Raw genomic sequence first — 17685 nt, forward strand, 5'->3', positions numbered from 1 at the left:
TTTGCTCAGTTGTTTCTACATTGAGGATTCACCATTGACCTCTGCTGGGAGACATACCCTTCACCTGTCCATTTTCTGGGAAGCATGGGAGATTTCCAGGGTTGGCCTACTTAGGATCACTGTTGCCTCTTCAAGTCCCAAGACCTTCTCAGTATAATTAGAATGAGGGGCAGGGGTGAAATCCAGCAGGTTCTGACAGGTTCTGGAGAATCGGTAGCGGAAATTTTGAGTAGTTCGCAGAACTGGCAAATACCAGAGTGGGGTGGTATTTTGCAGTATCCTTCCCCTGCCACGCCCACCAAGCCACACCCACAGAACCGGTAATAAAAAAATTTGGATTTCATCACTGATGAGGGATCCCAACTTCTAGAAGGTTGGTTTAATCATACCTTGAAATATGGCATATCCATCCATTTACTGAGAATTCTTATGCCAAAAAAAATGCTAACTTCATGGTATTTCTCTGCCATAGTACTAGATCAGATATAACATTGTTCTGGCTCGGTTTTGGGAATGTCCTAGGTTAATAGATGCCCTTGAGTTGGAGTCACAATACATCTATTGGACTATCTGGGATTCCAGGAGTCAAATTCCAATGTATTTGAAGAACAGCATCTTGGGGAAGGCTGCCTTACAAATACTTGATGACAAACATACTGAATGCAGCTAGCCAACTGTTCCTTTGAGTCTATTCTCATCATAGACAGTATGAAGACTAAAGGAAATTTTGGAGGACCAATTTGATTTCCACAAAGTTCTGCCTTCTCTTTTTTGTTGAGCCCAGCATAACCTGGTGTTCCTAGCTACTTATAAAAAATCGATGAAGGCTTTGGTTTTAACTCTGTGTGATTAAGAATAAGCGAACGACAGTCTCATGTTTTCATCTTTTCACTAAAGTTCTGTTTGTTTGCTCTGTCCCAGATTTCCCAATCCTTGGCACCCTCCAGATGGATGGACGTCAAATCTCAGCAATCACCACACTTCTGCGAGTTGAGGTCCACATATCTGGAAGGCCCCCAGGCTGGGGAAGGCTGCTGGAGCTGATTATCTATTCTGTCTCACTTGAGGTTTAATTGCAAGGTAAGTTTTTGAACCATAACAATTTTTATTCCGTGCCTCTTTTTCTCCCATATTCACCATATGACTATAGTGTGGTAAAATATGTGTCCCATCAAGAGCCCAGTTTTAACTGGTTCCAAAGGCTGAACAGTTGCTATGGCCAATAGCAAGGAAGTTCTAGTATCATTATCTGGATTTTCTTTTTTCAGCAGATTGAGAGGCAGCAACTTTGTGAGGTTCAAGATTAGTTCTCTTCTGTCCTCACCTGCCATCCCGTTATTTTCTTTCCATCTGAGATACTCTTCCAATTTGTACAGATTCTTTTCTTTCTATGTGTTTTCAAGGAAAGGCCTCTATCGGGGTGGGCCACCTGTAGAACTTCAGATGTTGTTGATTTACCTCTTCCTGGAACCCAACTGGTTTAGGGGTATGTGTTGGGAGGGATTGAGGATTAAAAATGTTAGGAAGGTGACAACAGCTGAAGCCCCTCCCCTTTATATGTTTGGCTGCACTAAAAACTGGCTGGGCTTTGATCACATGATTGTGGCTGCCATCTTGACTTTTTTGATACCCTATTTGGCAACCTGTCATATGGCAAATGATAAGAAATGCTGGCAGCTATAGTTCATTAAATCTGTCTCACCGACATGCTGGAAAATTAGGGGAAGTACTGGATTGATCATTAGGGAAAACTGTTATATTGTTTATTTTGTCATCATTGCCAATGAATTGGATGGACCATGAAAAGGTGAGAAGAAAAAATCTTGCTTTGGTTATCCCTAAATAGCCATCTTTGGTGGAGAAACATTTGCTTGTCCTTACAAGACTAGAAGGGCATCTTGTTCAGCAAATAACTGAGTTGTGGGATTCATGACTACAAGGTTATTTGGATAATTTTAAAATGGACTGAATGAATTCAAGGAGGACATGGCTATCAAGGATCATCTCTAGGTTGATGTCTCCTAAGCCAGTGGTTACAATGCCAAGGAAAAGATATAAAGATAGTCCTCAACTTACAACTGTCCAATGGTTCAAAGTTACAACAATCTTGGAAAAAGTGACTTACGACCTGTATTCGCACTTATGACTGTTGCACACTACCATGATCATGTGATCACGATCCAGGCACTAGGCAGCTAGCTTGCATTTATGATCAACAAGTTACGACAGAAATTACAGTCCCAATTGTAGTCATAAGTTGAGGACTACCTGCATCTCCATCTTCTGCTTTTAAGCACTCCAAAGACATCTGGTTGGCCACTTGGCAAAGCAAAATTGTAGACTAAGATGGAGATACCTTGACCTTTTCCAAAAAAAAAAAAAAAAACCAACACACAGTTCTTATAACAGCTGATTCCTTTTTACAGGAAAGGCTTTTATTTTTAAAATAAGAAAACAAAGTCAGTTTCTATTGGTTTTGATTATAGTTCCCACCAGTCCATGCCACCAGAGCCAGTGGTCAGGAATGATAATTGTTCAAAACCTCTGAGCAAACATTGACTGACCTCTCTGGACAGCCAAAAGCAGGAAGAGAAATACTAATGCCAAAATTAGTTAACCAGTTGGAAACCCACTGAAATGGACAATTGTATTATTCTGGGGAAAGGTGATAAAATCACTTGAAGTGAGTTCCTACAGAATTTGAGCCCAGTTAGGGCCACTAATGATGATCAGAATCTTCTCTGAATTGGGGTACCAAGTTATCACTTAATCCATATTTCCCATAACACGCCAGTTAGTCCTTTGTTGCAAAAGATCTATTTTATAGTTTGAAGCATCTTGAGTAAATTCTTTACCCAATTCATTATTCCATCACTCCCATTCCTTTAATGTGGATAGACCTATTGATCAAAGGTACCATTTTCATAGGACTAAGAAACGGAGAGCAACATCAAAACACTGAAGCTGACCACGATCTCACAGCTTCTGAGATCATACCAGTTGGACAATGTCTGCCTAAACACAGCTATGTTGGATGGAAACAAATCAAGTTTAAATCAGTTTATAAATAGCTATATCGTATTAATTATGATAGGTGGGATGAAGACAGTGGTTGAAGATAGAGGAGGTCATGGCTCTTTATGGGAGATGGTGCATTGCGATCAAAGCTGCATCTTTTGCTTGTGTCAGTTGCCATACTTGTAAAAATAGTAGTATAACAGTCATGAATCTGTGCTTGTCATCTTGCGGATTTTGATACACACGTACCAAGTTGGTAGATGGAAGTTACTGGGAAAAGGAAGGAGACAATTGCATAGCACAAGGGTGTCGAACTCGCAGCATCACATTTTGTGATGTTTTTCCCATTCATGGAGCAGGGGTGGGCGTGGCCTGCATTTGACGCATCCAGCTCGTGGGCCACCAGTTTGACAATAGCTTGTTATACATCACTTTTTACTCTGTAATGCAAAAGGAAGGGTCGGTAGCCCCAGCTATTTTCTTATTTATTAAATTTATATGCCACTCATCTCACTCTGCAGAGTTGCTGACTTTTTTTTCCCCCCAATTTGTGCTTTTTCTTTTTTTCTCCAGTTCAGGGTGGTATTTATTTATTTATTTATTTATTTATTTATTTATTTATTTATTTATTTATTTATTTATTTATTTATTTATTTATTTATTGGTTCAATTTATATGCCGCCCTTCTCTGGAGACTCAGGGCGGCTTACAATGCGTTAAGCAATAGCCGTCATACTTTTGTAAATACCTGCTTAGTAGGGCTTTTGGACCCCCCTAAGCGGTGTTCTTTTTATACAAAGTCAGCTTATTGCCCCCACAATCCGGGTCCTCATTTTACCTACCTTGGAAGGATGGAAGGCTGAGTCAACCTTGAGCCTGGTGAGATTTGAACTCGCAGTAATTGCAGGCAGCTGGCAGCTAAGTGCTACTTAATAGCACTTTAGTCCACTGTACCACCAAGGCCTATCCTTTGTCTCTTTCATTTTTTTTTCCTGTGTGAAATAACTTAGAGATCAGAAGTGGGTTTCAGTAGGTTCTGACCAGTTCTGGAGAACCAGTAGTGGAAATTTTGAGTAGTTTAGAGAACCAGTAGTAAAAATTCTGGCTGGCCCCATCCCCATCTATTCTCTGCCTCCCAAGTCCCAGCTGATCGGGAGGAAATGGGGATTTTGCAGTAACCTTCCGCTGGAGTGGGGTGGAAATGGAGATTTTATAGTATCCTTCCCATGCCATGCCCACCAAGCCACGCCCACCAAGCCATGCAAGACCCACCAAGCCACACCCACAGAACTGGTAGTAAAAAATTTTGAAACCCACCACTGATAGAGATGTAGGTTAGACTGAAAGGGAGAATGTCAAGAAATTTTCAGTTTCTCTCTTTGGCAACTACAACACTTAGCTATCTTAGAATTTTTTATGGAGCAAATAACTAAATTCCAGTGATTTCATTTTTAAAATCATTTTCACCTTTCTAGACTACCATAACGTTTAGATTTTGTGTAGACTGGATAACTAGTTTTTAAAATCTAGTTTTCATTACCAGTAGTGGGTTCGTCTTACCTTCGCTACCGGTTCGGAACTGGGAGCGCTCGCTCGCTCGCGGCACTTCTGTGCAAGAACAGAACCTTTTGCGCATGCGCAGAGCGTCCGTGATGACGTCTGGGCAGGTGGGCGTAGCCTCTCGCCACCGCCACTACCGGTTCACCTGAACAGGGTGAACTGGTAGAAACCCACCACTGTTCATTACTTTTGTTAGCAGTTTTAAATCCTTTGTAAAAGAAATGCAGTAGAAATATTTTAAAGGTTGTAAAGATCAGGTGCTTTGGTCCTATATTTAGGGCTTTTTGTTTTAGTATAAAAGCACTGTGTTTCAATTTTACCTACTATTTTCACTTGTTCCCTTAACCCTTATCTTTTTCCCTGCACTCAGACTGCAGTATTTACTCTCTGAGGTGAACTTGGGCTATCAGATACAGGTAAAATATATGGCTCTTAGGCAACTGGGCCTTGAGAGATAACTCTTGCTTACTTAGCTCTTTGTTTTAAAATAGCATTGATAATCTTCTCCAGCCTAGAGCCCTCCACATGTGTTTGATTACAGGAATTACAGTTGATAATTAGGAAAGGCAATTTTAAAAGAACTCAATGGGACTTTGATTCTACTCTCCTAGCCTAACTTACAGCGGTGCTTGAAAAGGAGACACCTTTCCTAACTGGCATTGCAACACTTGGCACATTATCTCCCCGGCCTTGTGCAAACATCAGAGAATTAATCACTAGTGAATTATTACCTAGTCATTTTCTGTTATTCAGGGTGTCTGGAACAGAAGGGCTCTCTTTGCATCCAACTCACCACCACTGACAATTCAGGTGGAAGGATATATTTTGTAGCAACCAGATGAATGGACAGGTTAGGACCCTTTTAAAAATATGCAACTACTGTCTGTGATATCTTGGCCCCAAGTGACAATACTGATTTGTTGCATTCAGTATTATGTAGATGGATTTATAGCTGTCCTTCAGGATTGCATTTGCAATCTTTCCTGGGCTTCTTATTGCACCTGGGATAGTCCCCAAACAAAGGTTGTATTCTGAATTACAGCCTTTTCCCTCCTCTGTGTTTTTTGCCTTTGGCTTCTCTTCCCATTTCCTACAGGTGTTTGGCATCTGCTTCCACAACATTTTTGCCTTCTGTTTCCTGGCTTACAATATCTGTGTATTTGGATAGGGAAATCAAGAATATTCTCCATCCTGGTCTTTGAGAACATGTTTTCAACATAATAAAGATTAAAGTGTACTATATATGAATATGTTTCTTCTTAAAACTGCTGATGGCCTTGGATGTATATATTATAGAAGCAGGGATGAAGACAAGAAAGCTGTGCTTAGCATTCTGTCAAGCATTGAAAACACTTATAGACTACTTAATCAACAAAAAGAGAGTACACAGCCGCATAATATGGAAATAAATGTCAAGTGTCAAAGCAATGTGGGAGGACATTTTTTAATGTTTTTGTTAATCGGAGCCTTAGAAATGAGATTTTTAGCATAGTGTGGTGGCAGACAAATAATACTCTTACATTATCATGAATTATCACATGGCACAGCTTTTCAATTTTTCTTTCCTTTTTAACCTTAAGTGTTCTTATGGCTTGAAGATAATGAATATATCTGCTATGCCACGGGTGTCAAACTCGATCGCGTCATGTGACGTATCGCGATGGTTTTTGCCTTCACGGAGCCTGCAGGTGATGCATCCGGCCTGTGGGCCGCCAGTTTGACACCCCTATGTAGCTATGCCTTGTTTTGGACAAGAAATGGAGAATTTGCAATTATCCTAATTTGTGGTTGAACTGCAATCCGCAACAGCCCACATCATTAGACATACTGGTTGGAGCCACTGGGAGTTGTAGTTCAACAACATCTGGAGGGATACATTTTTCTGACCTTTGCTTTGAAGCAGTTAGTGAACTTTAAGCATGAGCCAGAGACTGTGCATGATTGAGGGAGCCTGGCTGCTGATGTATATTTATGCGACAATTGATATGCAGTCTATACTGCTGTTATCATGATGCTAAAGATTAATGTGTTCATTGATATAAATCAGTGTTTCTCAACTTTATTAACTGTAAAATGAGTGGACTTCAACTCCCAGAAGTCTCTAGCCAGCATGTTGTCCATCTACTACTCATAGGCATCCACTGGGATTCAACAGTATACAAATAATGTAAATAAAGAGATCCTCCCTCTACAGTTGTGGATTATCAATTCTAAAGTGACTAAGCCCCTTTCTTAAATGAAGAAAAAGTGCAATTAATACTTCAGTCTTAGACTTGAAGGGTGTTTAAAAAATAAAAAAACATATTTCTTCTTTACGCACCCATCTCTGATTATGACCGTTTCTCCATTTGGAGGTGGGGTATGAGGTACAGGCCAAGCAGAAATAGATGTTCCAGGAGATTCATTTATTATTGTTTCTATTTTAATTTAAACTTTCTCCATGGATGAAGTTCTAGACAGCCAACAACAATAAAAACAAAAGCGTAAGTACAGTATTAAGATGGTTATGAAAAATCAAGTTCCAATAAAAAAAGGCATGGTTAAAGAGGAAGGACTTTGCCCCCTTCTTAAATGAATAAAAGCAAGTGGCCAACATTTATGGAGGTGTTAAAGGTTTCTGGGTTCCAAGTAACATACCCGTAGCAAACAAAATTCTGAGGCAGGTAAATTCCTCAAAGAATAAGTTTATTGGATATGTCATATTGGCACAGGCTGGTGAAGATCCAACTCTGAGTATTCCCATTGTTTTCACCTAATTAAAAGTAAAAGTTTTTCACTTTCTTAAAACAATCGGTCACATGGTCCAATTAGGATACTGTCCAGTTGCTAGGTGACTCCAGTCCCCTCCTTCCAAGCACCTGCAAGAATGTCCTTGGTTCCCAAGAGAAAGTATTTTGTTTTGACTACAAACCCCAACTCTCTCTATTTCCCCCTCCCTGTCCCTCATCTCCAGTGTGTCAGCGCTGAAGTCTCAAAATGGCCTCAGTCAGGCCAGCTTCAGGTCTAACAGAAGGAATATAAAGATTCATTCCAGAGGAGTAAAAGGCAACTCAGCCCAGATACTATATGTGAAAGAAAGAGGGTGAAGACAGCCCCTCCCTAATAGTTCACAGAATATGTTGTGGATGCAAATAGGTTGGTCAGTCTGGCAAAATTTTGTCTGTTGGTGTGAAACAATAAAGAATTCAGCTTGGAAGAATTGCCATACAGATAATCCACAACACAATTGAGCCAAAAATTTCTATTGCTAAACAAGGCAGTTGTTAAATGAGTTTTGTTCCATTTTATGACCTTTTTGCCACAGTTGTTAAGTGAATCATCCAATAATTAACCGAATCTGGCTTCTCCCATTGACTTTGCTTGTTGGAAGCCGGTTGGGAAGATTACAAATGGTGAACACCTGACCCCAAGACAATGCAACTGTTATAATTACATGTCAGTTGCCAAATGCCCAGATTTTGATCACATAACTGTAGGGATGCTGCAACAGTCATAAATGTGTAAACCAGTCATAAGTCATTTTTTTCAGTGTGGTCATAATATCGAACAATCACTAAATCAATGGTTGTAAGTTGAAGACTACCTTTATGTCATTCAAAGTTTGGGGCCTTACAGAAGATCCCAGATTTGTTACTGGTGTTTAAAACACTAGCACAGGAATGTTAAACTCAAGGCCCGGGGGCCGGATCTGGCCTGTGGGATACTTAGATCTGGCCCACAGAGCTGCCCTGGAAACAGCAACGGACTGGCCCGTGATGCTTCTGCCAGCAAAAACAGGCCTCGGGAGGGCTGCATTGGGGGGGGGGGCAAGCTCCATTTTCGCTGGCAGAGGGTTTCAGGAGGCCGTCGCACCTGAAAATGCCACCACAGGCGCCCCAAACAGAAATGATGTCAAGCTGGCCATGCCCACCCTAGCCCCTCAAGGTGAAACACAACCCTGATATGTCCTTCAATGAAATGAGTTTCACTTGCAGGTTTCTGGTTTTGTTTTAATGGTTTGTGTTTTAAATATTGTGTTGCAATTGTAAAAACAGTACAAAAATTGCCACTTAGAATGAATAAAAGAGAGACAATAAGATAATAATATGCTATCTCCTATCTCCTTGAACTTTTAAAAATTGGCACAAGGATGAATAATTTATAATTACTAAAACTGCACTAACTAATGTATTTCCCACTCTGACCTTGGAGCCTGAACAGATAGCCTATTAGAAGTGGGTCCTTTGAGTATGGCTCAGTAAATTATGTTTGTGTGTCCTTGTATCTTTTCAAAAGTACTTCATGGTGTTGCTTTATATTTTCACTCACATAAGGGGAAAGGTACTTCAATGGCATTTTGGATTGGAAAAAATGTAGGTTTTCTCATTGGACACTAGAGACTGTTTTTAAGTTTCAAAAGAAGAACCAAAGGGAAAGGAAAAGAAAAAAGAAAAAAAATGCAAGAATGTTCTAGTTGAGGAGTGCAGGTAAACTTTTTGGCACTCCATTTGATCCAGTAGGCAAATTGGTTTATCCTAATTATGCACAATAATTATGCCAGGATCAATGATGCTTGTGATTACTTCCTCATCCACCTGTTCTTCATTTTTTTTTCATACTCTGTGCTAGGATTATTGGGTTTAAATTATAGTTTTCAAATATTTTCTGTTTCACACTTTTTAGTAATCCCAGTTATAGAAGCTTCTGGAAACTACAAAAGAGTTTAGGACCTGACTTTTGAACCACAGGCAGCCCAACTTGACACAGAGTAATAAGAGCATGCAGAGTTTTGAAAGTATTTATTTGAACCACTGTAGAATTTCTGATTTTTTAAAAAATGTCTCAAATGATTTTCATAAAATAGTAAAAAACAACAGTCAAATGTATATTCAAAAATATTCTGAATAATAGATGGCTGCTTGTCAAGATAAAGTCTGAGAGCAAAGGTAACAGTTAATAATCAAAGCAACAATATTTTTTCTTTAATAAGTAGAAATGATGCTGGAGAACCTTCCTGAAGTGGAATTTTTTATTAAATTGATCCACTTGGTTTAGGAGTAGGTGGAAATGGGACTTAGCAAGAAACTATAAGCTTTCCACAAGATCTGGAATAGATCTGAGGTATAGATAATCTCAGTGGTGAAATCTAATTTTTTTTACTACCGGTTCTGTGGGCATGGTGTGGCTTGGTGGGCATGGCAGGGGAAGGATACTGCAAAATCTCCATTCCCACCCTACTCTGGGGCCAGCCAGAGGTGGTATTTGCCGGTTCTCTGAACTACTTATAATTTCCGCTACCGGTTCTCCAGAACCTGCTGAATTTCATCCCTGGATAATCTTCTATCCCGCCGCATGTTCCAGGATTTTTGTATGTGTTGTGTGTATGAGGTAGCAGCCATCATTCCTTTGTCCCAGAATTGTTAACAACAGCTACAAGTGATTAAGGCATATCTTTGTCAATTTGCAATCTCCATTTTGAGAAGATTGTGATTTTTAAAAAATAATCTTCTCCATTTTATCTTATTTTATCATTATTTTTTTCTTGTAGAGACAGTACACTTTGTTTTTTAGGGACCCTCTGGAGTCTTTCATATTCTGAATTCTCCTTCCCGCTCTCTAGTTCCATCTTTCATTCGCTTCAGATGTGAGTCTATCATCAAGACAACTTTTGGGATGGATGATCTCATCTCTTATGTTTGCTAATGCCTCTAAACCTTATCCATTCCTAAACATTGTTGATGCGGTTGCTTTGGTGAAAGCAAATCTGAATGGACTCTTTCTTGCCAGTATTTGTGTTCACTTTGTTTATGTCCTTCTAGAGCTTAAAGGGGATTTATTCAGTACTGTACAGAAGATGGGAACCTAACCACAGGATGCAAGTGGGAGGGTGGGCTGAGTTGGCGGGAGGAAAGAACATTCCATTCAGAAATAGCAAAGTCACTGGTACTTTGCAAGCAATAATCTGTCCATGCTATAAATATAATAGAGGAGGAGTTACATGTTGTCCCCCTAACTACTCACAATATATGTCTAAATTACATGCAAGAAGGATGGTGCTCCATCACACTGTCCAGCAATACAGCTTAGCCATTTTCAAGCCACTTATCCCTCGTTGTGGTTTTCATGGCCAGTGCTTGCTACGTCACTTGATCCAAAAAAAAGGAGTTGCAAAGGGGAAATGAGAGATGGAAGAAAGGTTAACGATATAAATCATGCCACTGCAACCCACTTTGGTGATTTGGAAATTTTAAAACTGCCAAAATACATGTTGTGGGTGTCTGGTTGATGTAGATTTACACCTTCCCCTGTCCAGAGAGGACTAACCATGCTTTCTTCTAGGATCTATTTTTTTTATCCTCCAATTTAGTTTTCTATCCTGGAATGTACTAGTAGTCTCCATCCAGATATTAACCGATTTTGATGCTGCTTAGCTTTTGGGGACCGCAAGGTTGGAGATCAGCCACTGAGTATTCCAAGCAAACAGCCAAACAACTTGTGACTAAATGTAAACGTTGCTCCACCTTCTTTTGGACTGAACATGCTGTTCAAAGCTGGGTGTCGTCCTTGAGTTGACAGATGTTGACATTTCCCTGCCTCAAAGAATGGCATCAATTACACCAGCCTCCTGTGATTTTCAGAGAGTATCCTCTGAGGATTAGCCATTTTGGAGAGGGAGGTATGTCATCTTCTCTCTGAGCAAATCTTTGCCATTATATTCCTTAAAGATCTGCTTTCTCAGAGGTCCTGTTTTCCTTTACCTTCTCAATCCCTTTTTGCTTCGGTCTAATGAGCCGACAGTGAGGTTACATAAAGGCAGAATGGCAGATGATGGGAAATTGAGGAAGTCATAAAACCCCAACTGCTGTTTTTTTTCTTCTTCTTCTTCAAGTAATGGAACTTCCTATTATCTTGTTCTGAATCTCTTTGTGAGAATTTGTGAGGATGCTGTTGTGATTAAGCTGTGATGCAGGGGCTGAATAAAATCAGCATGAAGAGATCACAGATGAATCACATGAAATACAATGAGCTGTGACATTTATTTTTTGTTTTGTTTTTTTGTCTTCTCTCTCTGGAACAGAATATTGCTTTTTTTGCCTTCGCTTTTTTCCCACTTCTATCATTTTAGTCTCTCCCTATTTTATCTATTATTTAATCTTTTCTGCTTTCCAGCTATGATGCCATTTTTTTAAAAAAAAACCTCCCATATTCCTCTTTCTTATATATGCAGTGTTCCTGCAAATCGTTTTTGTATCTAGAGAATTCTGTGGTTTTGTTTGCTATTTTTGTACCCTCTAAACCAGAGGTGGGGAACTATAGTCCCTTTATGACTTGTGGACTTCAGCTCCCAGAATTCCTGAGCCAGCCATGATGGCTCAGGAATTCGGGGAGTTGAAATCAACAGATCATAAAAGGGCCATAGTTCCCCACCCTTGTTCTAAACAGTACCTTTTTATTAGTGTGTAAATGCATATGAGCATGTGGAAATTTGATTCTTCAACCACCAGTTGTCTGGATCAACCATATGTTGGGGTACAGCTGTTATCTACATGTGGAAAAGGTTGCTGAAGCCATAACAATTTAAATTAAATCGGCCCAGGTGAAATGTAATTAAAGCTGCAAGAATGAAAAGGGGAATGAAGCTGTCTTTTCAAGGCATGGGTGTCATAGAATCAAAGACACCTATGCCCCCTCCCTCTTAATCGTGGAGTTAGAGTTGCCTGTGAACCAGATGAAGTCCAGCTAACTGGCTTTTGTGTCTTTAGCAGCACATAAGTCGCTTAAATAAAGACCCATACAAACCTAAATAAATAAATGAGCATGTGACACTTTTCACAGTGTGGCGATAAGCTTTATCAGCTGCTAGAATTTATATATGTAGTTTCCTTTTGTTTAGATTTTTATTCTCCCTCCCCCTTCGTTGACTGAAAGTTTGGCAATTTGAGACCCAAGCACAACACCACTAGGTGAGCTCCCATTCTTGCCCCAGCTGCTGCCAACCCAGCAGTTGGAAAGCATGTAAATGCAAGTAGATAACTTCAGTGGGAAGGTAACAGCATTCCGTGTGCCTCAGTGTATAGTCATGCCTGTCACATGACCATGGAAGTTTCTTTGGACAACACTGACTCCCTCGGCTAGAGACAAAGCTGAGCACCACCCCCTAGAGTTGAACACAACTGGAAAGGGTACCTCTTTTCATATACAAATCAAGATGGAGAACATACCTCCTCCTATTTAGACTTGGCTGCAAAAAATAACTTAGCTGAAAAATTAAAGAGTCTCCTTGTCTTTTTCAGAATGCAGAATGATCAATGTCAAGTGGGCCTGTAGATGGTTTATCCACCAGGGCACAAGTGTTCCTATTATAAATCTTTGTGACACAATCTATTATTATTAACTTTTGTCTGAAGTTGCAAATATTGATTGGGAGCATGAATTATATTTTTCATTGACCAGGTGCTGTGTTTTTCCTAAATCAATACTTTTACTTTGATCTACTTTGAGCATTATGTTTTCAAGCCAACGTGGCTTGCACTTAACTGGATTATTAGCAGTGTAGAAAGAAAAGAAGCGATTTTGTAATTTCTTCATTTTGCTACAAAATAAAATGTAGCTTTTAAATTTTAATATTTTCAAAGGTGTGAGGAATCTAAGTTAAATACCAGTTCATCACACTGTGATTTCTGAGGGCATGGGACTAGAATTAGTTCTGAATTCTCAATAGCTTACAGCACCATCCTATATACACCGTGTCCCATTTATGTTCAGGTAATTTTCAGGTGAGGAGAGGCTGAACATAAAGGCTGCAAGGCATTTTTAAGCATTGAAAACTGAACTGTCATCTACTGACCCCAATTGTTCACACTGTGGGCTTGTGCAATACATTAGATGAAATTGTGATTGCAAAACTTGGGATTTGGTATGTTGTGGTCCAACCGGTGGTCTAGTTGACATGCACTGTTAACTTTCTAGTAAGAAGCCTTTCTTGAAAATTTGTCACAGCTGATCTTATTTGGCCAGTAGAATCCCATAATGTGGACATTTGGCCAAAGAAATATCTATTCGTTTGGGTGCAGGAACCATGAGCTTTTATAAAATTGCTTCGCACATGGATTTGTCTTATGCAGAATTCTAGTAGCTTTGTTTGATGATTGGCGTGCATATTCAACACCATGTGCATATGAATTGACGTGGAGTTTTGGCATGGCGTGTCATACCCTGTGTTTGTGTGTGCATGACATATTAACCCATGGGTTCTTTGGCACTGGTTGACAGATTTTATATTTATACCAGTCTTCCTCTGTCAGAAGCCCAGTTGTCTCAATTACTGGTTTCACATAACACATGGAACTCTAAAGTCAGTATGTTAGCTGAGTTTGCACAACATGATAGCCTTAACGATGCATGTTTGTAGTTACTGTAGTTTGTCAGACAAGTCCAGCATGGAATAACAAGGTGCCCTAGAGCATAATCAGTACAACCCGGGGATGGCTTATTTCATGTGTTTCTGGCTCTATTAGGCAACATTTCTCTCTGTGAATTCTATCCAATATTACTGATCTCTTTTCAGAAACATCTGTAGTTCTCAAAGAACCAGGAATAGTCTTTGGAAGCCACTATTACATGTTTCAGTCATGCCCACTGAATGATTTATTTAACCTCAGAGTGTACAAAAAGGCTGTTTGTATAACTTTTTTCTTAACATTATTTTCATAAGATCTAGTGTAAATATGTTTGCTTTTAGTCAGAATAAGTGCTCTTTTTTTTTCTTTTTTCTTTTTGCTTTAGCTTTAAAAGAAAAAGAAGGAGGAGATACATTAGTTTGCATAGGTAAGATCCACACAGCTAGATGCCAAGCACTTGCCCTGTGACTTAGTTCTGCATGGGTACAAAACATCTTTTTTGCTGCATGAAGAAAATGTAATCTATTGGACCCCAATAATAGGGCAAATTTAGACAGCATTCTAAAAAGCAGAGACATCACCCTGCCAACAAAAGTGCGTATAGTCAAGGCTATGGTTTTCCCAGTTGCAATGTATGGCTGTGAAAGTTGGACCATAAGAAAGGCTGAGCGCCGAAGAATCAAGGCCTTTGAACTATGGTGCTGGAGAAGACTCCTGCGAGTCCCTTGGACTGCAAAACAATCAAACCAGTCAGTCCTAGAGGAGATCAACCCTGACTGCTCTTTAGAAGGCCAGATCCTGAAGATGAAACTCAAATACTTTGGCCACCTAATGAGAAGAAAGGACTCACTGGAGAAGAGCCTAATGCTGGGAACAATTGAGGGCAAAAGAAGAATGAGACGTCAGAGAATGAGGTGGCTGGATGGAGTCACTGAAGCAGTAGGCGTGAGCTTAAATGGACTCCAGAGGATGGTAGAGGACAGGAAAACCTGGAGGAACATTGTCCATGGGGTTGCGATGGGTCAGACACGACTTCACAACTAACAACAACAATGGACTGTAGTTTCCTCATGAGTTACAAGGGAAAGAGATGATCAGGCTGAACCCAAGGGAGGGCTCAAGTGCGTCATCAGTCTCGACTCCTTTTGTGCCCATAAGAGATTTAAGTTCAGCCCACTTTGAATTCTCTTGACTCTGCTGCCAATTTGCTTTGACCATTAGTAGTTCAGATTCTTGTAGAGAGCATTAGCTTACAATAAACCTATATTCATTTGAACTGCCTGGACTCCTGATTTCCTGTGCTCATTAAAACAACAATGTTGTAAAATGTTGAAATAAGACTGGGATGCCAAATTCAAAATCACCCTTAGGCATTGAAGTGGCTTGATTTTCCACCAAGCTAATTTAAGTTTTATGGCAGATTTTAAAAAGTAAGAAAAACACGGTATTTCAAGTGAGAATTCTGAATTGATTTGTTATCCTGGATATCCATGTATTCCTAAGAATCTTCTCCAACACCAGGGTTCAAATGCATCAGTATTCTTTCTATGGTGTTTCTTCGAAGTCCGACTTTCTCATCCATGTACAGGTAGTACTCAATTTACAACAGTTTGTTTAGTGACAGTTCAATGTTACAACAACATAGTGACTTATGACAGTTTTTCACAGTTACAACCTTTGCAACATCCCCATGATCATGTGATCAAAATTCAGATGCTTGCCAACTGGTTCATATTTATGACCATTGCTGTATCCCGAGGTCATGTGATCACCTCTTGCAACTTTCTGACAGGCAAAATCAGTGGGGAAGCCAGATTCACTTAACAATCCTGTTAATAACTTAGCAACTGCAGAGATTCACTTAACAACTGTGGCAAGAAATGTTGTAAAATGGGGCAAAATTCACTTAACAAATATCTCACTTAACAACAGAAAGTTTGGGTTCAATTGTGGTCGTAAGTTGAGGACTACCTGTAATGTCACAGATAAAACCACTGTCTTCATGAGTCTAACTTTTGCAGGTATAGCCTTATTGTGGCATCTGATTACCTTTTCCAAAGCTATTTTACCAAGTATTAGACTGAGGTTTGTTTCTGGATTTCCTGTTCCTTTACCATTGATAGTGCTAAAAGACAGAAGCTATCTAGTGTTAATACCAGTTTATAATGCCTTGGTAAGGCCACACTTGAAATACTGCATTCAGTTTTGGTCACCACGATGTAAAAAGATGTTGAGATTCTGGAAAGAGTGCAGAGAAGAGCAACAAAGAAGATTAGGAGACTGGAGGCTAAAACATATGAAGAACGGTTGCAGGAACTGGGTTTGTCTAGTTTAATGAAAAGAAGGACTAGGGAAGACATAATAGCAGTGTTCCAATAGCTCAGGGATTGCCACAAAGAAGAGAGAGTCAAGCTACTCTCCAAAGCACCTGATGAGGGCAGGATAGGAAGCAGTGGATAGAAACTAATCAAGGAGAGAAGCAACCTAGAACTAAGAAGAAATTTCCTGACGATTAGAACAATTAATCAGTGGAACAACTTGCCTCCAGAAGTTGTGAATGCTCCAACACTGGAAGTTTTAAAGAAGAGGTTGAATAATCATTTGTCTGAAGTAGTGTAGAATTTCCTGCCTAAGCAGGGGGTTGGACTAGAAGACCTCTTTTGTTCTGTTCTGTTCTGTTCTATTCTATTCTATTCTATTCTATTCTATTCTATTCTATTCTATTCTATTCTATTCTATTCTATTCTATTACCTCAGTATTGTCTTCACTGTCAGTTTTAAAGCTGGTTGCTGTATCTTTTATCATTAATCCCATTAATGAAAATATCAGTAATCCCATTTTTTCACTGTGCGCTTTGATTTTCGTTACAAGATCCTACAGTTCCTTTACATTTTCAAGTACAGAATAGTGTCATCAGCACAGTAGAAGTTTTGATGGTTTTTCCACTAACTCTCACATCACAGTCATTTTCTTCCAATACAATCATTTTCAGGAATAAGTTATAGCTTTACACATCCATAAAGTCACTAATAAATGTGTAATACAATGTGCATCACTTTTCAAAAAGGAGGTTCTCCTGCAGGAATAGTATTAATAGTATTAAATGAGGAAAACAGTAAGCAATTACTTAATTGGATAAGATTGATGAAGTGCCTACTATAGTGATTATTTCACATTAATATACATGGTACATACTGCTGCTACAAGTTTTGTAATTGGAAATAATGCATAAAATATTAGATAATTGCTTACTTAGAAATACAGGTAGTTCTCGACGTATGACCATTTTATGATTATAAACCATCCAGTGGGTTACCCTGTGATAATATAGGTGGCCAATACATTTTATAAACAAATGCATAAATTAATTTAGTGATCAACTGAAGTTATGATGGCACTGAAAAAAATCAACTTACAACTTGTTCTTGCACTTGCAACTGTTGCAATGTCCCCACAGTCACATGATCAAAATCCAGGAACTTGGCAACCGGTATGTATTTATGATAGTTGCACTGTCCTGGAGTCACATGATTGCCATTTGCAACTTTCCCAGCCAGCTTCCGACAAGCAAAGTCGATGGAGGAAGCCAGATTCGCTTAACTATATGATTCATTTAACAACCACAGTGATTCTTTTAATGACTGTAGCAAAAAAGGTTGTAAAATTGCGTGTGACTCACTTAACAAATCACCTCACTTAGTGATGAAAGTACAGGTCCTAATTGTG

The 17685-nt window shown here is 39.4% G+C and overlaps 1 protein-coding gene across 6 annotated transcripts in view; it reads left to right on the forward strand.

The window, feature by feature from the left end:
- The window catches only part of GHR (growth hormone receptor), a 139984-nt gene that overhangs the window by 21290 nt on the left and 101009 nt on the right, over nt 1-17685 (forward strand). For 4 of the 6 annotated variants that reach the window (XM_034440812.3, XM_034440815.3, XM_034440813.3 and 1 more), the window contains exon 2: nt 922-1080. The exons of the other annotated variants lie outside the window; for them this stretch is intronic. The gene's annotated coding sequence lies outside the window, so the exon portion shown is untranslated. The remainder of the gene's footprint in view (nt 1-921; nt 1081-17685) is intronic. 6 annotated transcript variants of the gene reach the window in all.

Source organism: Pantherophis guttatus, chromosome 2 (assembly GCF_059756535.1).
Source record: "Pantherophis guttatus breed Tessera chromosome 2, ASM5975653v1, whole genome shotgun sequence".
Lineage (NCBI taxonomy): Eukaryota > Metazoa > Chordata > Lepidosauria > Squamata > Colubridae > Pantherophis > Pantherophis guttatus.